We start from the raw sequence: 25,051 nt of genomic DNA, 5'->3' as shown, positions 1-25,051 counted from the left end.
AAAGCAGAAACTAACACACCATTGTAAAGCAATTATACCCCAATAAAGATGTTAAAAAAAATAAATATTCAAGAGATACTTGTTCTCACTTAGGTTTATCACTGACAACCTCTTTGGGGTTAGCTACTTTCCTTCCCTAGACTTCAACTTCCTCAGTCATACATGTGAATGGATAGACCAATTTTTTTTGGAGTTTTTAAAAATTGAAGTATAGTTGCTGTATGATAGACCAATTTTTTTGAGTTATTTCAGCTTTAAAATTCTCAGTTCAATTGAATCTTTTCTTACTGATTCAGTGTCAACAGGGTGAACATCAGTGATGATCCTTTTATTCTTTTTACACATTTATTGTAACAAACACTATTAAAGACTAGGAAAATCACACTGAAAAGAATATCATGTACTTGCCAGTAATATAGTGGTGACAAATGTAAATAACCAGGGAGTTATGATGCAATGTGATTCATACTCTAATAAAGGAACTTCAAGGTGCTGGTCAGGGGAGAGGGTGGAGAGTTCAGGGTGGTCTCCTAGCAGAAGTAACATGCAAACTGAGAACTGAGGACTGATATGTAGGAGTTACTCTCAAAACCTGGGGATAGGGACTGCCCTGGTGGCTCAGGAGTTAAGAATCCACCTGCCGATGCAGGGGACATGAGTTCAATCCCTGGTCTGGGAAGATCCCACATGCCACGGAGCAACTAAGCCCGTGTGTCAACAAGTATTGAGCCTGCACTCTACAGCCTGCAAGCCACAACTACTGAAGGCTGTGTGTGCTAGGGCCCACGTGACACAACTACTGAGGCTGTGTGCTGCAACTACTGAAACCTGCACGCCTAGAGCCCATGCTCTGCAACAAGAGAAGCCACCGCAATGAGAAGCCCACGCACCGCAACAAAGAGTAGCCCCTGCTCACCACAACTAGGGAAAGCCTGTGCGCAGCAATGAAGACCCAACACAGCCAAAAAAAAAAAAAGAAAAAAAAAAAACACCTCGGGGATAACCAGTGTGGATCACTGCTTGTCTCTTCTTTAGTTGACCCAAGGTTATTTTCCTTGTGTCTGCTTTACCCCCATCTTTCCTTGATTTTCTCTTGCCAGCCGTATTTTGTGAGTGTGAGTGTCTGACTGTAGTCCCAATTTGTTGCATTTAATTTGCTGTGGGTAATGAAATCAAATGACTAATTTCCCTGAAATTGTGTATTTTTAAAAAATGAGTTTTAAAAAGAATGCATTTTGGGGACTATTCAACAACTTTTGTTTTACTTTTAAAAATAGTTTGCACTGTTAGTATACTATATCACTGACCTCCAGATAAGTAAGTGTTCAGTCTTTTTCCTTTAAGACTAGGTGGAGAGACAGAGAAAAGCAAATACACAATTATTACAAGGATCTTTTTTTTTAGGTAAAAATTAGAAATTAAAGAGCCACACTTAATTTTCTTGAAAAAATAAATATTCCTGACCCAGATTCCCTAATATTCTATAACAATGCCTAGTGGAAGTATTAGGAACTTAACGTCTAAACTAATACAATAAGAAAAAAAGCCTCATAAAAATTCTATCACAAAAGGTAGAATTTTGCTTTTAAAGAGGATAGATGAGAAACATCTACAAGGCCTTTCACAGTAGTAATTTTCACCAAGAATCAGGCACATCAGAATAGAAACACAGCCAGAGAATTAACAGTAACAAGACAAAGCCAGTCTTGACTGCAAAGTGCACATCATACATTTGGGTTTGAAAAAATAGTTACTTTGGGGTATGTTTTTATTGTTTTTAGCTTTAATTTGATTCATCTTAATTAACAGACTACCTAAATTTCAGATTATTTTCTGCTAGATGAATTACTGGGTTATAATTTTTGAAATAACTATCCAGCATTTTTCTTCAGTTACCTAAGAGAAAATGAGAATGTGATGTATTTAACTACTACATATTTTGCTTTTAAAAAAACCCCACAAAATTTGTAAAGTAAAAGACATTGTAGCTATGTATTTCATGTCCACAATATTTAGAACATAGAGGCCATTTTAAAAAGGAATGTAAAATAAATCAGTACAAATTAATTATCTTGAAGTTTTATATAACTCTAGCTTTATAATGTAATTTTTAAGGGAACAGATTTCAAGATCCACTAATTATTTTGTTACTGGGATGAAAAGTCCTTCAGGAATTCTTCTCAAAATGGACTTGGGACAGATGTAGGTAAATAGCACACGCTCAATGAACATCTTTCTTTTTCTACAGCATTAAAGCAGCTTTGGCATCAAAACCTTGGATTTGAGGTTGAAACTTTAAGTGTTTATGAAACCCCCAGGTCAACTCACCAGAAGCCAGTGCAAAAACACCATGGACAAAGACATAGAAGGGTCAACTGCCCAAGATTCTATCAGACAAACTACCACTGAAACAAGAACATAAGAAAGTATAAAATACACAGGGAAACTCTCCATCATTGGTGAGAGTTAGACATAATAGGATGGTTAAAACCCCCAAGAACTTCAGATAACAGGAAATCTGAACAGAATATAAAATAACTCTAAGGCAACTGAAAACACCAGCCATTATGAAATAGAAAAGAACAAGAAATTGAGAGAAATAGAATACTAAAGAGTAACTAATGGAATACCTAAAGACAAATAATAAAATTACTGAAATGTAAAATTTAGCAGTTTTGTAACCACCAGGTCAGCAAAAATTAGAAAAGCTGCCAATTATAAGTGTTGGTAAGGATGTGGAAGAATGGAGAATGGAAACTCATATACTCCAGGTTAGAAATACAAATAGGTACAACCACATGGAAACAAATTGCTATTACCTAGTAAATGGAAGATGTTCATACTCATTTATCCCAAGCAATTCTGCCCCTAATCAAATACCTTAGAGAAACCCTTGCCTTTCTATAATAAGATCTGTACAATAATTTCTATAGAAGTATAACCAACAGGAGAATTGAAAAATTGTGGTGTATTTACACAACACAATACTATACAGTAAAGAAAAAGGAATAAACAAATATCAGTATGAATGGATATCAGGAAAAAACACTTTAGAGGAAAAAATCAAGTTGCCAAACAAGGTATGGCTCCATTTTATAAAAAGTCAAAAATGTATAAAACTAGTTACTCTATTATTTAGTCATAATTATGCAGTGACATTTTTAAAAGTAAAATAATATTAAGTTCATGAAGAGATCAAACTTTGCCTGATTCCAAAATAAAAAATATACAAAAAATTAAATTTCAAGGGAAAAATAAGTTTATTAAGGTATACTTAAAATAAGTCTCATTTCCATTTTTTCTCTACCTGTACCCATTGTCTCCTGTAGCTGATCTTTCTGGGCGTGATGGGGGTAGTTGCTAGTTTATGCTTCTGGTATCTTATACACAAAAGGCAGCATACTATATCTAACATTTTATTTATCTGCTGTATCAATCAGGGCTCTCCAGAGAAACAGAACCAATAGGATACATAAAGTGGGGAGGCTGGAAATTCAAGAAAGAGTTGATGTTACAAGCTTGAGTCTGAAACCTGCAGGGCAGGCCAGCAGGTTGGAAACTCAAGCAGGAATTCTATGTTGCAGTCTGGAGGCAGAATTCCTTCTCTGAAACCTGTGTTTTGCTCCAATGGCCTTCAACTGACTGCATGAGGCTCACCTGCATTGTGGAAGATAATCTGCTTTACTCAAGGCCAACTGACTATAAACGTTAATCATGTCTACAAAATGCCTTCACAGCAACATCTAGACTAGTGTTTGACCAAACAAGTGGGTACCACAGCCTAGCCAAGATACCATATAAAATGAACTGTCTCATCTACCTACCTTCCTATCATTCTTACTTTTCCATTTGACAATATAGCCTGGAAGTGTCTCCGTATCTGTGGTCATGTATGTCAGGTATTTTCCTTCATTTTTCAGATGGCAGCTTAACACTCCATTGTACAGATATATCATTTATTCAACCAGATGGATCTATTCTTTTGTTTCATAATTATGGTACAATAAAAAAAATCTTGCACATATGTTGTTTCATATGTTCCAGCATATTTTAGGAACAGATTCCTAAAATTCATTTCTCAATTTGCCATTGAGAAAACACATAATTTTCTTTGTTGTCATCAAATTTCCCCTCCATAGGGGTCAGATCTATTAGCAATCTGCCCAGCGAAGGGTGAGGATGGAGTGGGAAAGGGGAATAGGTGAAGGTACCCAGGATTTAACTTGGCAGGTAAGGCCTACCCTGTTGATTTGGTAGAACAGCAAAGATTTTTCAGTGGCAGCCTTTGATTACCTTCTCACTATCTTGCTCTTCTAGTGCATAAACTGTGCTCTAACATCTGGTTATCACTGTATGCTCAAGTTATGTGTCAACAATTACAATGTCTTAAAGATTGAGAAGCAACACCATCAGATGTGTTTGAAGGAAGAGTCTATTCTTTTGTTGGCATTTTAGTGACTCTTTCATCATTCCTTAGGAGCTGTCATAAATGGTCAGCAGGTTCACACTCAGTACGCAGTGACAGTCACCCTCCCCCAAAGGGTCATCAAGTTTGGACAGTGAGTTCCCTACACAACCATGGTGAGCTGAACTTTATGGATGTTCTTTGGTGATGACCCAAAGACACATAGGATATCCAGATCCTTGAGTAAAATCAGGGAGAGGGAAGGTGACTCAAAACTTAGCGGTTGGAAAGGTGGGTCTCAGAGTTGAATTCAATTTGATACAGAGAAATGAACTGATGTGGTATTTCTTATACTGACGTATGTGAAACAAAATTCGTACTCATTACACATAAATGAATTTCAACTATGTATTAGGGAATAATTCAGCTAATAATAAAACTGTAAGTTCCCGATTTTCTCCAAAACTTATTTTTAAAAGAATTTTATTTGAACTATTAAATATATGTTTGATTTCAGCAGAAAAAATTAAAGCAGAAGAGGACAATTTGTCTCATATATGTCATGACAACTGCATTTCCGACCTGGCCAAGCAGCTGTTCCACTTAAGAGACGTGGAAGGACTTAATGATCTTTCAAAGGCCCCTGGAATACAAATAATGACATCTTTGCAAATATATTTCAGTGCAAGGTTTTTGTACCAAATGCTGAAGGTAGACGGAATTGATACCATCTTTTCAGTAGACATTATTCCACCAATGCTTTCTATTTAAGAGGTCCACTGGAGACTGTGATAGTTACACCCGTTTAAGGTATGTTGGAAAGAGAGAGAAATCCAATAACCCAACTGCCATGAGAAATTAATCTAAATGTTAATACTTCCACATCCCAGACTCCTCTGGGTCTGGGTTTGAAAGAATGGTAGTGAGGCAGAATGTTACCAGGGGAATTGCTAGACTGATAGCACCTGAGGAAACACTGTACAATCTCTTTCATGACAGGGTGGAATCCAATTAGAACCTGGTCACACACGTAATGTCTTTCAAGTAAATCAATGCATGACCTTTCCCAATGTCTATACCCCGATTCCAACAGAAGGTAAGGAGGGTTTTATCCTAGGTGCTGCTAGAAAAAGAACATTCCTTAGCTGTGTGTCTCTAAATGAGAGTCTGTTCATCCACAAGCACTGATTAGGAGCCAGTGACCTACTGAACCCTACAACAGACACTAGAAGGTTATAATCAATGGAGGTTTTTTGTTTTTGTTTTTTTGCGGTACACGGGCCTCTCACTGCTGTGGCCTCTCCTGTTGCGGAGCACAGGCTCTGGACGTGCAGGCTCAGCGGCCATGGCTCACGGGCCCAGCTGCTCCGCGGCATGTAGGATCTTCCCGGACCGGGGCATGAACCCGTGTCCCCTGCATCGGCAGGCAGACTCTCAACCACTGTGCCACCAGGCAAGCCCTCAATGGAGTTTTGAGGCACCTTCCTTCTCCCTAATTTTACTCAAGGATCAGAGTATCCTATGTGTCTCTGGGTCATGGCCAAAGAACATCCATGAAGTTACAATCAATGGAAATTTTTTAGGACACATTACAAGTCAGTCTCTCTCCCTCCCTCCCTCCCTCTCTCTCTCTCTCCCTCTCTCTCTCTCACACACACACACACACCACAAAATTCTATTCTTATACTTCAAGAAACTTATAGTTTAGATTGTGGATGGGAGAGTGAGAACAGATGATGAATACCCCTAAAACAATTAAGGGAAAATACATAACTCTAATTTTAAACAACATAATTTAAATGCTTACTGCTCCAGGAATTTTGTTGATTGCTTTACATGTTAAAATAATTTAAAAATATATGTAAAACAGGTGTCCTGTGCAGGGCTAGGAGGCACTGAGGATGCAATGATTAGCTTAAAAAATAACAGAGGGGGGGACCTTCAAGATGGTGGAGAAGATGTGGGGATCACCTTCCTCCCCACAAATGTATCAGAAATTCACCTACATGTGGAACAACTCCTACAGAACAAATACCGAATGCTTGCAGAAGACCTCAGACTTCCCAAAAGGCAAGAAAATCCCCATGTACTTGGGTAGGGCAAAAGAAAAAAGAAAACAGAGACAAAAGAATACGGATGGGACCTGCACCTCTGGGAAGGAGCTGTGAAGGAGGAAAATTTCCACACACTAGGAAGACCCTTCACTGGCAGAGGCAGGGGTGGACAGGGGGGAAGCTTTGGAGCCACGGGGGAGAGCACAGCAACAGGGGTGCAGAGGGCAAAGCAGAGAGATTCCCGCACAGAGGATCGGTGCCGACCAGCACTCACCAACCTAAGACGCTTGTTTGTTCACCTGACGGGGCGGGTGGGGGCTGGGAGCTGAGGCCTGGGCTCTGGAGGTCAGATCCCAGGGAGGGGACTGGGGTTGGCTGCATGAAGGACAGCCTGAAAGGGGCTAGTGTACCACGACTAGCCGGGAGGGAGTCAGGGAAAAAGTCTGGAACTGCCTAAGAGGCAAGAGACCATTGTTTCAGGGTGTGTGAGGAGAGAAGATTCCTTCTCTGTGTGCCCACAGAAGGTAGAGCACCACCTAAGCGCACTCCAGAGACAGGCATGAGCTGTGGTTAACAGCTCGGGCTGCAGAGATGGGCATGAAACGCTAACGCTGCTGTTGCTGCCACCAAGAATCCTGTATGCAAGTACAGGTCACTACCCACAACCCTCCCTGGGAGCCTGTGCAGCACACCACTGCCAGGGTCCTGAGATCCAGGAACAACTTCCCTGGGAGAACACAGGGTGCACCTCAGGCTCCTGCAATGTCACGCCAGCCTCTGCCACCGCAGGCATGCCCCACATTCCAGTTATGACTTTGTACCATCTTTCTCCCTGGCCTGAGTGAGCAAGAGAGCCCTAATCAGCCAATGCTTTAAAACCCTCTTGTCTGGGTGGGGAACAGACGCCTAAGGGTGACCTACACACAGAGGCGGGGCCAAAACCAAAGCTGAACCCGAGAAGCTGTGCGAGAAAAGAAGGAAACGGAAAATTCACCATGTAGCCTCAGGATCAGTGGATTAAATCCCCACAATCAACTTGATGAACACTGCACCTGTGGAATACCTGAATAGACAACAAATCGTCCCAGAATTGAGGAGTGGACTTAGGGAGCAACTGTAGAGTTGGGGATTGCCTTCTGCAACTGATTTTTTTCTGATTTTTATGTTTATCTTAGTTCAGTTTTTAGTGTTCTTATCATTGGTGGACTTGTTTATTGGTTTGGTTGCTCTCTTTTTGTTTTATTTTTCCTGCTTTTTCTTCCTTTTCTTCTGAGCTGTGTGGCTGACAGGGTCTTGGTGCTCTTATGGGGTGTCAGGCTTGAGTCTCTGAGGTGGGAGGGCTGAGTCCAGGACACTGGACCACCAGAAACATCCCGGCCCCACGTAATATCAGTTGGCAAGAGCTCTCCCAGAGATCTCTGCCTTAACACTAAGGCCCAGCTCCAAACAGCCAGCAAGCTCCAGTGTTGGATGCCCCAGGACAAACAACTAGCAAGACAGGAACACAACCCCACCTATTACCAGAGAGGCTGCCTAAAATCATACTAAGTTCACAGACACCCCAAAACACACCACCGGATGCAGCCCTACCCACCAGAACACAGGCACCAGTCCCCTCCACCAGGAAGCCTACATAAGCCACTGAAGCAACCACACCCACTGGGGACAGACACCAAAAACAACAGTAACTACGAATGTGCAGACTGCAAAAAGGGGACCCAAAACATGGTAAGTTAAACAAAATAAGAAGACAGAGAAATATGCAGCAGATGAAGGAGCAAGGTAAAAATCCACCAGACCAAACATATATAGAGGAAATAGGCAGCCTACCTGAAAAAGAGTTCAGAATAGTGATAGTAAAGATGATCCAAAATCTTGGAAATAGAATGGAAAAAATACAAGAAACGTTTAACAAGGACCCAGAAGAACTAAAGAGCAAACAAACAATGATGAACAACACAATAAGTGGAATTAAAAATTCTCTAGAAGGAATCAATAGCAGAATAACTGAGGCAGAAGAACGGATGAGTGACCTAGAAGATCAACTAGTGGAAATAACTACCACAAAGCAGAATAAAGAAAAAAGAATGAAAAGAATTGAGGACAGTCTCAGAGACCTCTGGGACAACATAAAATGCACCAACATTCGAATTATAGGGGTCCCAGAAGAAGAGGAGAAAAAGAAAGGGTCTGAGAAAATATTTGAAGAAATCATAGATGAAAACTTCCCTAACATGGGAAAGGAAATAGTCAGTCAATTGCAGGAAGCACAGAGAGTCCCACACAGGATAAATCCAAGGAGAAAAACATCAAGACACATATTAATCAAACTATCAAAAATTAAATGCAAAGAAAAAATATTAAAAGCAGCAAGGGAAAAACAGCAAATAACATACAAGGGAAACCCCATAAGGTTAACAGCTGATCTTTCAACAGAAACTCTGCAAGCCAGAAGGGACTGGTAGGACATATTTAAAGTGATGAAAGGGAAAAAGCTACAAGCAAGATTACTGTACCCAGCAAGGAGCCCATTCAGATTCAATGGAAAAATTAAAACTTTTACAGACAAAAAAAGCTAAGAGAATTCAGCACCACCAAACCAGCTTTACAACAAATGCTAAAGGAACTTCTCTAGGCAGGAAACACAAGGAAAAGACCTATAATAACAAACCCCAAATAATTAAGAAAATGGTAATAAGAACATACATATCGATAATTGCCATAAATGTAAATGGATTAAATGCTCCCACCAAAAGACACAGACTGGCTGAATGGATACAAAAAGAAGACCTGTATACATGCTGTCTACAAGAGACCCACTTCAGACCTAGGGACACATACAGACTCCAAGTGAGGGGATGGAAAAAGATATTCCATGCAAATGGAAATCAAAAGAAGGCTGGAGTAGCAATACTGATATCAGATAAAACAGACTTTAAAATAAAGACTATTAAAAGAGACAGAAGGACACTACATATTGATCAAGTGATCAATCCAAGAAGAAGATATAACAATTGTAAATATTTATGCACCAAACATAGGAGCACCTCAGTACAGAAGGCAAATGCTAACAGGCATAAAAGGGGAAATCAACAGTAACAAAATAACAGTAGGGGACTTTAACACCCCACTTTCACCAATGGACAGATCTTCCAAAGTGAAAACAAATAAGGAAACACAAGCTTTAAAAGGCACAGTAGACCAGATAGACTTAATTGATATTTACAGGACATTCCATTCAAAACAACAGAATACACTTTCTTTTCAAGTGCTCACGGAACATTCTCCAAGATAGATCACATCTCGGGTCACAAATCAAGCCTCGGTAAATTTAAGAAAATTGAAAACATATCAAGTATCTTTTCCAACCACAGCACTATGAGACTAGTTATCAATTACAGGAAAAAACTGTAACAAATACAAACGCAGGGACGCTAAACAATACACTACTTAATAACGAAGTGATCACTGAAGAAATCAAAGAGGAAATAAAAAAAAAACCTAGAAACAAATGACAATGGAGACACGATGACCCAAAACCTATGGGACGCAGCAAAAGCAGTTCTACGAGGGAAGTTTACAGCAATACAATCCTACCTTAAGAAACAGGAAACATCTCGAATAAACAACCTAACCTTGCACCTAAAGCAATTAGAGAAAGAAGAACCAAAAAAACCCCAAAGTTAGCAGAAGGAAGGAAATCATAAAAATCAGATCAGAAATAAAAAGAAATGAAGGAAACAATAACAAAGATCAATAAAACTAAAAGTCGCTTCTTTGAGAAGATAAACAAAATTGATAAAACATTAGCTAGACTCATCAAGAAACAAAGGGTTAAAACTCAAATCAAGAGAATTAGAAATGAAAATGGAGAAGTAACAACTGACACTGCAGAAATACAAAGGGTCATGAGAGATTACTACAAGCAACTCTATGCCAATAAAATGGATAACCTGGAAGAAATGGACAAATTCTTAGAAAAGTTCAACCTTCCAAGGCTGAACCAGGAAGAAACAGAAAATATCAGACCAATCACAAGCACTGAAATAAATATGTGATTAAAAATCTTCCAACAAACAATAGCCCAGGACAAGATGGCTTCACAGGTGAATTCTACCAAACATTTAGAGAAGAGCTATCACCTATCCTTCTCAAACTCTTCCAAAATACAACAGAGGGAGGAACACTCCCAAACTCATTCTACAAGGCCACTACCACCCTGAAACCAAAAGTAGACAAACATGTCACAAAAAAAAGAACACTAAAGGCCAATATCACTGATGAACATAGATGCAAAACTCCTCAACGAAATACTAGCAAACAGAATCCAACAGCACATTAAAAGGATCATACACCATGATCAAGTGGGGTTTATCCGAGGAATGCAAGGATTCTTCAATATGCGCAAATCAATCAATGTGATATGCCATATTAACAAATTGAAGGAGAAAAACCATATGATAATCTCACTAGATGCAGAAAAAGCTTTCAACAAAATTGAACACCAATTTATGATGAAAACTCTCCAGAAAGTAGGCATAGAGGGAACCTAACTCAATATAATAAAGGTCATGTATGAGAAACCCACAGCCAACATCATTTTCAATGTTGAAAAACTAAAAACCTTTCCTTAAGATCAGGAACAAGACAAGGGTGCCCACTCTCACGACTGTTATTCAACATAGTTTTGCAAGTTTTAGCCACAGCACTCAGAGAAGCAAAAGAAATGAAAGGAATCCAAATTGGAAAAGAAGTAAAGCTGTCAGTACAGATGACATGAATACTATATGTAGAGAATCTTAAAGATTTCAGCAGAAAACTACTAGAGCTAATCAATGAATTTGGTATAGGAGCAGGATACAAAATTAATGCACAGAAATCTCTGGCATTCCTATACACTAATGATGAAAAATCTGAAAGAGAAATTAAGAAAACACTCCCATTTACCATTGCAACAAAAAGAATAAAATACCTAGGAATAAACCTACCTAAGAAGATAAAAGACCTGTATTCAGAAAACTATAAGACACTGATGAAAGAAATTAAAGACGATACAAACAGAGAGAGAGATATACCATTTTCTTGGATTGGAAGAATTAACGTTGTGATAATGACTGTACTACACAAAGCAATCTACAGATTCAATGCAATCTCTATCAAACTACCAATGGCATGTTTCACAGAACTAGAACAAAAAATTTCACAACTTGTATGGAACACAAAAGACCCTGAATATCCAAAGCAATCTTGAGGAAAAAAAAAAAAAAAATGCAGCTGGAGGAATCAGGCTCCTTGACATCAGACTATACTACAAAGCTACAGTAATCAACAGTAGCTGATTGTACTATCAGTAGCTGTCTGTAGTATCATACAGACAGTATGGTAATGGAATAAAAAGAGGAATATAGATCAATGCAACAGGATAGAAAGCCCAGAGATAAACCCATGCACATATGCTCACCTTATCTTTGACAAAGGAGGCAAGAATATACAATGGAAGGAAAGACAGCCTGTTCGATAAGTAGTGCTGGGAAAACTGGACAGCTACATGTAAAAGAATGAAATTAGAACACTTCCTAACACCATTCACAAAAATAAACTCAAAATAGGTTAAAGACCTAAATATAAGGCTAGACACTATAAAACAGAGGAAAACATAGGCAGAACCCTCTATGACATAAATCACAGCCAGATCCTTTTTGACCCATGCCCTAGAGAAAGGGAAATAAAAATAACAATAAACCAATGGGATCTAAAGAAACTTAAAAGCTTTTGCACAACAAAGGAAACCATAAACAGGACAAAAAGACAACCTTCAGAATGAGAGAAAATATTTGCAAACAAAGCAACTGACAAAGGATTAATCTCCAAAATATATAAGCAGCACATGCAGCTCAATATCAAAACAACAAACAATGCAATCCAGAAGTGGGTGGAAGACCTATATAGACATTTCTCTAAAGAAGTTTTACAGATTGCCAACAAACACATGAAAGGATGCTCAACATCACTAATCATTAGAGAAATGCTAATCAAAACCACAATGAGGTATCACCTCACACCAGTCAGAATGGCCATCATCAAAAAATCTACAAACAATAAATGCTGGAGAGGGCGTGGAGAAAAGGGAACCCTCTTGCACTGTTGGTGGGAATGTAAATTGATACAGCCATTATGGAGAACAGTATGGAGGTTCCTTACAAAACTAAAAATAGAACTACCATTTGACCCAGCAATCCCACTACTGGGTATATACCCAGAGAAAACCATAATTCAAAAAGAGACATGTACCGCAATGTTCACTGCAGCTCTATTTACAATAGCCAGGACATGGGAGCAACCTAAGTGTCCACTGCCAGATAAATGGATAAAGAAGATGTGGCACATATATACAATGGAATATTACTCAGCCATAATAAGAAACGAAATTGAGTTATTTGTAGTGAGGTGGATGGACCCAGAGTCTATCATACAGAGTGAAGTCAGTCAGAAAGATAAAAACACACATATATGGAATCTAAAAAGAAATGGTCCTGATGAACCTAGATGCAAGACAGGAATAAAAATGCAGACGTAGAGAATGGACTTGAGGACACAGAGGGGGGGAAGGTAAGCTGTGATGAAGTGGGAGAGTAACACTGACATATATACACTACTAAATATAAAATAGATAGCTAGCGGGAAGCAGCTATACAGCACATGGAGATCAGCTCGGTGCTTTTTGACCACCTAGAGGGGTGGGATAAGGAGGGTGGGAGGGAGGTGATATAGGGAGATAGGTATACATATAGCTGATTCACTTTGTTATACAGCAGAAACTAACACAACATCGTACAGCAGTTATGCTCTAATAAAGATGTTAAAACAAAGACATTCTTGCTCTCCTGAAACCCACACTTTTGTTGGTAAGACAGGTATTAAATCAAATATAACCCTACCCATGAATGCATAAAAAAATTGGGATGAGTGCCCTTTAAAGAAAAGATTTAGGTTGTATTTGAGCGTGTAAAAAAGAAAACTGGCCCAATAGTAGGTATCAGGAAAGCTTCCCTGAGTAGGTGACACTTGAGCTAAGGTTAAGTAGTACATTAATTCTCTCTTCCAATTTAATCCTCACCACAACAGAATGAGATAGTGTTACTGTTATTCCCTATTTCAACATTAGGGAAACTGAGACTTAGAGGTTAGAGAACCTTCCCTAGTTCTCAGAGCTGATAAGCAGACGGATTCATACCCAGGATTCTCCAACCCCTGAGGTCACCTGCAATATACATACACCGTGGCAGTGTTTCTCCAAGCATGAGCCCATTAACAACATCAATCTCACCTGGGAACTTGTTAGAACTACAAATTCTCCATTCCTACCACAGCCCTGCTGAATTATTTTGTAAATGGTTTAACTACTTAAGATTGGCGTTTATGTTTGTTGTAAGAAATGATTTACTTCAACTACAAAACATTATACGAAATTGAATTTGCTCGCTCCGGCTGCAGATTAACCCAACAGCCTACTACTCTGTAAAATTCACCAGATGAGTATGGACATAATAGACCATGCCACATTCTGGGGAGGCAGGGTGGGAGTACTTTACTTTAAGTAAAGGGCATGTTAACTGATTATCCTCTCCAGCTATAGAAATGACTTTAAGTTGCCAATGGTAGATTTTGGTAGACTTGCTCAAACCAATGCAAAGCCTCATTTCTCATCAACTCACTTCCCTCCCCTCTTTTCAAATTTGTGGGCAGCATCCTGATGATTCTCTTTGGAATTTTGTTGATCTTGGTCACTGTGGTTATCTTCTCAAGGTGCATTCTCCCTTCTCATGTTCTCTCTTCCTTCAAGGTATCTAAGCCTCTCTCCTGCACCCTAGGAGCTGTGAAAGAAGCCTACCCCACCCCTCCTTTAAGGGTAGGGCATGCGACTCGGGCATAAACTCATCAGGATATTCTCATCTCTGATCAATCAAAATCAGACCAATAAGAGGTGAGGCATGGTTTGCTGAAATTTTAAGGAAAGCAGCTTTCTTGTTCTTGGCAAAGCATCTGAAAGAGACCCTTTCTCTCACTGTATCTGAATGAGGAAGACTGCTGTCTCAGGAGCTGTTGGCAGCCTTATTTTGAGCACAGAAAAAGCTGGTATGGAAATAGTGCTAAGGGGAGAGATGAAGTGATGTAGACAGATCCTTGATGGTATCATTGAAACGCTGAATCCAACTAGCCCTAAAATTCACTTAGTCTCTAGATTTGCCAGTTATTTAAGCCAATAAATCTCCTTTATTGTTTAAGTCAATCTGAACTAAGTTTCGTCTTATTTGTAGCCCTAATACATCCTAAATGATATTGATGATTCCATTAAGCAGGGCAACTTGGCAATGTTCAAAAGCCTCCAAAATGGATGTACCCTCGGAGCCAGCAGTTCCTGAGGAAATAGTTGAACAGCTATAAAGCTTTAGAAGTACAAGTCTCTTTGCAATATTCTTTACACTAGTCGAATACTTAAAATGACTTAAATTTCTAATGTGCAGCTAATCAAATAAATTGGAGTGTAACGATACTGAGGAATACCATGTAGCCATAGAAACTGATAAAGAAGGTAGTGACACATACTTGGCAATAAAAGCTGTACCTCATATAGAAAATAAAAACAAAAATACAGATGATAGCATGTTTTACTAATATATTTTATTTTTTAAAAAAACACAAAACAATCATGATCCTTGTGCCTTTTTGAATTCTAAGTATCGAGAGCTTTGCATACATTATTGCACAGCTTTTCAGTCCTGACTGCATCACAGTCATCTAGAGAACACTTGAGAAAAAGCAGGACAACCCAAGGCAGCACAATGAAGTCCAGCTCTCTGGGGAAACGGGGTGCATGTTATCCTTGGGACAACACTCTTAGTATTATTTGTATAGTAGTTGTATTCCTTGTACAGTTGAGGAAATCTTAGAAAAGTTAAGTGACTGGGTTCCTGTAACACAGAAGAAGCCAAATTCTACTCGGGCCTGTCTAACTTAGAAAATGATGATCTTGATGATGATATTGAAACATCTTTTAGTGAATGAGGGTGATTATGTGAGGAATTTGGGTGCCACAAAAAAAGACCAGAAGACACACAGAAGTGTCACGTCTCTGGGTGGTGAGATTACAAATAATTTAGATTTTCTTTCTTGTAGGTTGAAAATGTCATTTTTAATACCCAGGATGCCTCTGTATTACAAATATACTTACAGGTATATGTATGTATGCATATATTTACATGTATATGTAAATGTGCATATACATATACACATACATACGTGCCACGTCAGGGTCACTGCTGTGTCACCATCATTTCACCGCTCTTCTAAACCTATGCTCCATCTATTACTAGCTCATCCCTAGAACAGCTGTTTAGAATATCACCCCATCTTCTCCTGAGAGAATTATGTTGCTTCTGAATATCAAGTTTCCCCCTATCCACAGTTTCTCAAAACATTAGCTTTGAGTTGCCAGGTAATATTTCCATTTGTATTGAAAATAACCATCAAAAAGCATGTAGCACAATTATTAGACAAATGCAAATCAAAACTACAATGAGGTACCACCTCAGACTGCTCAGAATGGCCATCATTAAAAAATCCACAAATAACAAATGGTGGAGAGGTTGTGGAGCAAAGGGAACCCTCCTACACTGTTGGTGGGAATGTAAATTGGTGCAGCCACTATGGAAAACAGTATGGAGGTTCCTCAAAAAACTAAAAATACAGTTGCCATATGATCCCGCAATCCTACTCTTGGGCACATATCTGGAGAAAACCTTAACTCAAAAAGATACGTGCACCCCCATGTTCAAAGCAGCACTATTCACAACAGCCAAGACATGGAAACAACCTAAATGTCCACTGACAGAGGAATGGATAAAGATGATGTGGTACATATACACAATGGAAAATTACTAGCCATCAAAAAGAATGACATAATACCATTTGCAGCGACAAGGATGGACCTAGAGATTACCATACTAAGGGAAGTCAAGTCAGACAGAAAGACAAATATCATATGATATCACTGATATGTGGAATCTAAAATATGACACAAACGAACTTACCTAGGAAACAGAAACATACTCACAGCCACAGAGAACAGACTTGTGGTTGCCAAGGGGGAGGGGTGTTGGGGGAGGGATGCTTTGGGAGTTTGGGGTTAGCAGATGTAAACTGTTTTATGTAGAATAAACAACAAGGTCCTACTGTGTAGCACAGGGAACTATATTCAATATCCTTGGATAAACTATAATGAAAAAGAATATGAAAAAGAATATATATATAACTGAATCACTGCTGTACAGTACAAATTAACACAGCATTGTAAATCAATTATACTTCAATGAAATAATTTTTTAAAAAAAACAAGCAGCACAAGAATACTACGGTTTAAAGAATTAAGGTTGCTAACAAAAAAAAAAGATCACATGTGAATCAGAGGCTAGCTCCTAAATCCAAAACACACCCATCTGAAAGTTAACCATATCGTCAAATAAATTATTTTCATATTATTTAAAACAACAGAATGTTGTTTCACTGAACTTTTTACAAACTTGATTCAGCAAAATCATGTTCTATGTTAACATAGCTTCAGACAAGTTTTCCTGTCTGACTTCATCCTAGTTTCTTAAGGAAATACAGAATGTGCTTTCTCAAGGAGAGGAACACCTCATTCAAAACAGGAATGCACTATGTTCAACTTTCTGACAATATAATTTTCAGAATGCTTGCTCTGATGGTCAGTCCTACCAGATATATTTCCCTTAAAAATTTCCCCATGGAGGATTAAGAGATACAAACTATTATGTATAAAATAAGCTACAAGGATATATTGTATACCACAGGGAAAACAGCCAATATTTTATAACTATAAATGGAGTATAACATTTAAAAATTGTGAATTGCTGTATTGTACACTTGTAACTTATATAATATTGTACATCAACTATACTTCAATAAGAACAAATTTTCCCATGTATATTATTCAAGAAGTCCATTGCTTATAAATACAGACCCGTGGACCTATAAGGCCCACTGCCTTCCCTCAGCAGGGGCTGCTTTCCTAAATAAACCCTCCTGGCAGCCTGCCCTGCTCCCACCCACCAGGCTCCACATGTCCCTGCTTCAACAGAGAAGCTCCATCTTCTGTGCAACGTTTCTTTTGAAGAAAAGTTATGTGAGTAAAAACGTTTGAAAACAGCTCATCAGAACCAACTCCTTTATTTATCAGATGCGGAAAAAGTAGCTCACATTGTGTCACAGCTCACGGAGTACAGCTTCCTGCATGATGAAGAACACCAGGCCCCAGGCCCCGACCCTCAAACCAGGACAGTGAGTGTATTTGTTTCCATTGCTGCTATAACAAATTACCACAACCTTACTGGTTTAAAAACACCACAAGTTTATTATCTTACAGTTCTGGAGGTCAGAAATCTGACATGGGTCTCACAAGGCTGTGTTCCTTCCCAAAGGCTCTAGGGGAGAATGTCTTCTTGCTTTTCTCAGCTTCTAGAGGCTGTCTGCCTTCCTCGGCTTGCGGTTCCTTCCTCCAACTTCACTAGAAGCCAGTGACATTGGGTCCAGTCCTGTTCATGCTGCAGTCTCTCTGGTTCTCTCTTCCATAGTCTTACCTCCCTCTGACCACAGCCAGGAAAGGTTTTCCACTTTTGAAAACTCATGGGATTAGATCGGGCCCACCTAGACAATCCAGAATAATCTTCCCATCGTAAGGTCCTTAATTTAATCACCCCTGCACAATCCCTTTTGCTATGTAAAGGGACATTCATAGGTTCTGGGAATTAAGATGTTGACATCTTTGGGGAGCCATTATTCTGCCTACTACTATATTGATACTTCAATATTATTTTCTGTCCTAGCAGGACAGACATAGCATACTCTTTAACACCAACTTGCCAGGGCAATGATTCCCAAGCATAGAAATGCACACCCCTAGAGAAATCCATAAGGATGTGGGCACAGATGAAAGAGGAAAACCAGTTTTCAAAGGTTTTGGGGGATTGGTTTGGTTTTATTTTGTTTTTTTACATCACAGATGCCCTCTACTTCACACATGGTACAAACTCTTAACACAGTGATTATACCAACATTCCTTTTTGTATATTCTCATAGAAGTTTTTAAATTATATGCAGGAGACATTTTACTGGCATGGGGTATATAACTAAGGCAAGAAAGGGAGATTAGGAGTATTTCTCTTTAAAAAAAATGTCATGTAGATTTTAATGTGACAGCTCAGCAAGTTAGAATTTCAGGTTGCACACTATCACATATAATTTATTTCAGACCCGTCTCATGCAAAATGTGAACGTTATTGCCAAGACAACATATGTCCTTAAAGGCTGAGTAACAAGACAAAATTTTTTGGAAGACAAACTGGTGACTCAAGTTCCTGAGGGCAAAAATGTTGAGTCTCTTAGTCAAATAGTCCTTTCGCACTAGCAAGTTGCCTGAAGCAATGTCACAGGGGTCTGGTAATTCTTAACCGGAGGTGAAAATCCTCCAGGAGCTCTGGCATCTTTGCTATCTACATGCGCTCCATACAGATCTTGGCTGTGCTGATCACACTGACAGAGATATGACATTTATCCTCAAAGCCGCCCTTCCTTTTCCTACCTTCGAATTTCTAGTTCTTTCACTCGCAATCTTCCTCTTAAAGGTTATTGAGTATCCTTCAGTCACAGAAAATGATGTCATTCCCGCTCTTCAGTCAAACACAAGGAGATTTAGAGAATGTGAGATTATGCTTCAAACGATTTCATACATTCATGACATTTCTGGAGCACCCCAGAGGACTTTTCATTTAACAAACATACACTGAGGACCTAATATTTAGCTAATTTCTGGGAAGTAGGTCTTAATCTGGGTTACACCATAGAATCACCAGGCACATTTTTAAAACAGTACATTGATGCCTGTGTTCTACCTCTAAGAGTCTGACAAAGTTGTCTGGGATATGACCTGGATGGCTAAGAATGCAAATCCCATGGCTGCTGTACACACCCCCTCCTTCCTCATGAAATTATTTTCTAGCGGAGGGAGGTGAGCCCCAGGAATAAGAATATTAATAAACACCTCAGGTCAGGGGTAGTGGTTCTCAGAATACACTTTGAGTATAAAAGTGATGGGCTTCCCTGGTGGCGCAGAGGTTGAGAGTCCGCCTGCCGATGCAGGGGATGCGGGTTTGTGCCCCGGTACGGGAGGATCCCACATGCCGCGGAGCGGCTGGGCCCGTGAGCCATGGCCGCTGAGCCTGCGCATCCGGAGCCTGTGCTCCGCAACGAGAGAGGCCCGCGTACGGCAAAAAAAAAAAAAAAAAAAAAAGGGATGGGTGACAAAGAATTTTAGGGCAGCAGAGAAGGTATGAACTAGAAGGTATGCTCATTTGAGACATGGAATCTTTGAGGGACGATTACAGGGTAAAAACAAAGACAAAAACATAAAGCCTAGACTTTACAGAATGAACTAAAAGTAAACTGTTTTCTGCTGAACTGAAAGTAAACAGCAAATCCGGAACCCAAACCCAGAGATTCTAACTTCTATACTGTTTCTCTCCATACTGAAAGCAGCCTTAAATCTTGATGGTAACTTTTGCACCCTGCCTAGAAGATAGTAATTCTAAAATGATATCAATAACTTCAAGCTTTGCCATCACTTAATGAAGATCATTTTCTAAGCCATGCCCTTTCCAGACTGGTTTGTTCCTTATAGACCCTGCAGCTGAAATTTGGACCCTCTCTCATTAGAAGTCACTGAATGTGCAGTCTCTGCATTCTGTACTTCTTCATGAATACATACAGGGAAAATAGCTAATGAGTTGCATAGTTGGGGCTTTCTATAAGAGTTTTGATTAAAAAGTGTGTATGTCATTTTAAGGCATTGTGGGTATTTAAAGCATTGCAGAAATTGCTATTTGAAGCAAATGTGAAAGAACAAAAAGTCAAAGAAAAGTTGACTCCAGTCTTTCAACTTGATTAAAACTCAGCTTAACCCTTAAATTTATTCCCCAGGCTAAACAGAACCAGGCTAATTTTAACATCAGAGCCTGGAGTCTTTAATACAGTATACTGTCTCTAGCTTTCTTTTTATTCCTGGGCACAATTTCTGAGAGGCAAACTGCTTGTTCCTGGCAACTCATAAGGACAGAAAAGATCATGACCTTTGCTCTCATCTTCATTTGTGAAGCATTAAGCTAAATGACTCATTGGCTGTATCCAACACACCTGTAAAAGGAGTTCAGTTACAAAGAAAGCTTCGCTTACTTTGCATCTGATCTTTATAAATGACCTTTCAGTCTTACTCTGCTATTTCCTCTTTTCCTAAAGGAAAGAAAAAAAAAAAGGAAGCCACTTGCCTAAGGGGTGACCTACCTGTCAGTTCAATGTTCCCTAGCTTAACTTAGTAGTTATAAATGTAGAGTAGCTCTTCACATGTCTTTGACTTGGTCACTTAATGAGAATTCAGTTCAATCAATCTTTCCAGGGCTCAGGGACTGTTCCACTGTTATCTTTCCCAAACCTGCATCTAGGTTCTTAAGAGGATGTATCTTTTGGCTCTTATTAGCACCGCACACTCCCCCAAAATAGTATTTTTATCTAAAGATACAGGTACATAGCCTAGGAGTCAAACAGAACCGTAAACAAGAGTAAAAATTTAGATGCCTTCTGCTTGATTCTGCCAAACTGTAGATTCCCACTCCCCAGACGCAGTGACTGCCTCAGTGACTTACTACCCAAGCAAAGTCAGCTGTTGAGCACTCATCATGAGCTAGAGAGAAGAGCTATTTTAAATTTCTCCATCAAACCAGCGTGAGGGGACTCTGGGAAAGTTTTCTTGAAGAGGCATATTTGCAGATAATGATGTGATTCCCACAGGGAAGAAAAACGGTTTGAAGACAGTCAGGCCAATATCTGGTAACCCTGCTTCTAAAATTTCCTCCACAGCATTGCAACCACCCACCTGCTCTCCTAAGCCCACTTCTGCAAACAGCTTCTGCTTAACAGCCACCATGCATACGCCTCCCTCTTGGGATGGTGGTTTGCAGGTAGTGAAACTGACAGCAGCAAATTCATCTTTGTATTTATTCATTAACTTCACTCTCTCACAGATAAGAGTAAGACCCCTTCTCCTCTCTCCTATAACTAAAGAGTGGGAAAAAGTCTATTCTTTTTCCCCTTCCCTCCCGAGCACAGAGATAGGTGAGCACAAATAATGTGAATTTCCATCAGTCATTTGTGCCCCTTTGCTGACCATAGCGTGGTCCTTCTTGGAATACAGACACAACAATATTCTCTCTAACTTTCATGTATTGATAGGAACATCTAGATCTGTGAGAATATTTCCAATTCATGTTTCATCATGCATTCAGGTCAGTCTTTCCACCTTTATCAGCTCGCTTTATTGTTTTCCGAATAATCTTCTGTGTGGGTGTATGAATTATTACTTCCTGAGTATCCATCCTCAGGATATCCCCCTCTGTTGTCGTGTCCTTCCTTCTCAGACACTGTTTAACTCTTCCTTGCCTGTTTCATTTTCAGCCACCTCAGCCTCTTTGTCCTTTGGAAACTGCTGGCCCCAGTGCTAGGTCCCTGTCTCTGTTTTTCTCTCTCCAGGTCTCCCTTGAACATTCTCTGAAGCTTTGGTCCCCAACACCCTCAGGATATGCCACATAGATAGCTGGGTTTTCTGCCAACACAGAAGAGAAACCTATTGGCTTCAACTATTTATTTGTTCAAAAATGAAAATAATTTCCCACGGAGACAGCAAGAAGCTGATTCCCTTCACATCATGAAGCTGATTGTGTCTCTCTCCTCTGAACCTGAACACAAGATATCTTTTCACTCAGAAATCTCACACCAAGCTCCTTGGTAATTCCTTCCCTCTGAGACAGGAGGGAAAGGGGCAGGACACAACCACTAGGTAAATGAAGAAGGGGCACAGCTGTTAAGATGTGCTAAAAACCGGCTGGAATCAGCTGAAACTAAGAATGGCATCGAGAACAGTGTGGTCATTGACCTTTAGGTGATTATACCTTCATTGTAATACTAAAATTGCTCCCCCTTACACCGTGACACATAGTTCCAAGGTGGACCATAAAAGGCCAAAAAGTGGGTAGTGGCCCAATTCCTGGGAATCTCCACCTTCCCTGAAATAGGAAGAATATTCCTCCCGCTCATTAGCATATGAAATTACTCAGCCCATAGAAACAAATGACCCCATGCCCTGGGGCTGCTCTCACTTTCTGAGATGGTGGGCATTCTGCCTATGGAGTGTCTCTCTCTAAACAAACTTACTTTCACTTTATTTAGACTTTTCTTGAATTCTTTTCTGCAGGAAGCCAAGGACCCTCACTGGTGGTCAGTCCCAGGGACTCGCGAGCACCCTAGGATGTGATATGTCCCTCTCCAGCAACGCCTCTATCACAGTCAAAATACATGGGCATCTTATAAATTCAAGTGCTTGCAATACACAGGGGAATTAGGTAAGAATCACCTCCACTGTGGAGAAATCAGAACAGTCACAGAGTTGGATACCATATAAATCCTGTTTGTATTTTCATCAGTTTCTACTCAATTGAAAAGCAGCCATCGGAACTTACTGCATCTATGATGTCCCCAGTTAACCCCTCCCTCTCCCTCAGTCCTCTGTGCACCGTAAGCCTTAGCCCGAGTACAAGCTTCAATGGAATGCAAAATCCTCCTGCCACTGGGACCTGGGGGCAACGTATCAGGTTCTGCCTGAATGACCTAGAGATACAGCTGGTTTTCAAAACTCACCTAACAAGCTTTCAGGCATCTATTTCAAGGGAAGGAGGGCACCATCAAAGACACAAAATAAAAGGCTTTGGATCATCCAAGCTTGCCTCTCTCTTCCCAGTCTCCCCAAACTTACACCAGACATCCCTGATCAATTAAAACTTCATCATGGGCCAGCACAAGGCAAGACCACTCCAACTCCTGCAAGGCTCCTGACTATTCAAACAGGAATGGAAGACTCTACAGACCCTGTTGAGACCCTAAGTGCCAGAAACCAATGGAAATAAGCCCAAGCTGATGCTAGGCTCTAGAGAGCTGCTGCCTTGGGTCCAGGTTCATCCACGCTGCCTGTGACTCTGGAGCAAAGAGACATGAGTCCAGGGAGGTCGGACTCAGACATACCCCAAAAGCCTCACTCTCAGTGAGGTCTAAGGCAGGCACTGGCTGCAGTCAGCTCCATCCTCACTGGTAGCAGTGGGCCTTCTGCTCTAGACCTGACTAGCTCTCCAAATGAAGGACACACAGATATCAGCCTTTCTGAAATTTTATTCAACTACCAAGGCTTCTCACTGAAGGTTCATTCTGTTCCCAGAGACCTTCAGTCTTCCCTTCACCCACCTGCCCAAAGGTGGTTCGGTTATCTTTGCAAAACCTGTCCATCAGCAAGCCCAGAACAGGACAGACCAGTACTTACCCCCAAACCAGGAGAGGAGACGCCAACCTCCAAGTCAGAGAGACGATCCCATCCTCTTGCTGGGCTCTCCAAGCCACTCTACTATAAAGGGAGAAGCCTGCCTTTCTAGTATAGAAGCCTGCCTATATAGTGAGTTTCCTGTAAGTTACAGCAGCTGTGAGGAGGACAGAGGATTACTTCAGAGAAACACCTGCACGCAGAGGGGAACACTGGGAGATTGCAGGGCTGGTTTTCAGAGCCCTACTGTGTATGAAAATCACCTGGGAATGGTTAAAATGCATAGTTCTAGGCTTGGGTCACAAAGATTCTCTTCAGTGATAAACACCTTGGGTATTCCTAGTGCATGTAACTTGCCAAAACCAAAGAGGCAAGTCTAGAATGATGATTAACCCAAGAGGACAGAACTCTCTACTTTATGGGAGGTTTCTATGCCCAGGGAAAGAGTAGCTTTGGCCTCTGCCTGAGTCGATGATAATAACAATAATAAAGTTACCTTTTACAGAGTGCTTGCCTTCGGCCAGGTACTATGTGGGGTGTTTGGAATATGCACTAGTTAGTTAATCTTCACCAAGAGATGGTAATGTCATCCCTATTTTATAAAGGAGGCCAAGATTGGCTGCTACGTGCCAGAGGTTACACAGCTGTATGTAATTAAAACTAAGTGAGACTCTTATTGGTCTGACTCAAGTCCCTGATTTCTGTTAATAGTAACCCTCATATCCTTGTACCGTCCTTCTGTGTTACTGAAAATACTGAAACATGTCATGACCACCCCATGTCATTGCCAACAGCTGCTTCCCCTAAACTCTGTGCTTCTCGTAGGGAGGTCCGGACCCTTTGTTATGGCTGCCTGGGATGACAGCCTCTGGACAGAGCTGTAGAGGATGACGGTGGCAAATATTTAGTCCTCACTCCCTGTTAGTAAGATTCTAAGAGCCCTACAGGAGTAACTCATTTTATCTTGACTACAGCCCTATTGGCAACATTATGTAGATTAGGAAAGACTAAGGTCCAGAGAAACTTACAAGTTGTGAGAGAATGATTATACAACTGGACAAGGCAGGACCATATGTAAAAATAGAACTCTCACCCACAACCTGC

General features: G+C 40.2%; 1 protein-coding gene across 1 annotated transcript in view; it reads right to left on the bottom strand.

Annotated features, from left to right (window-relative positions):
- Positions 1-25,051, bottom strand: part of G3BP1 (G3BP stress granule assembly factor 1) — a 1,009,408-nt gene that overhangs the window by 233,360 nt on the left and 750,997 nt on the right. The gene's annotated exons all lie outside the window — the stretch shown is intronic.

Source organism: Stenella coeruleoalba (assembly GCF_951394435.1).
Source record: "Stenella coeruleoalba genome assembly, chromosome: 3".
NCBI classification, from domain to species: domain Eukaryota; kingdom Metazoa; phylum Chordata; class Mammalia; order Artiodactyla; family Delphinidae; genus Stenella; species Stenella coeruleoalba.
This window is presented reverse-complemented; position numbering and strand designations above follow the sequence as displayed.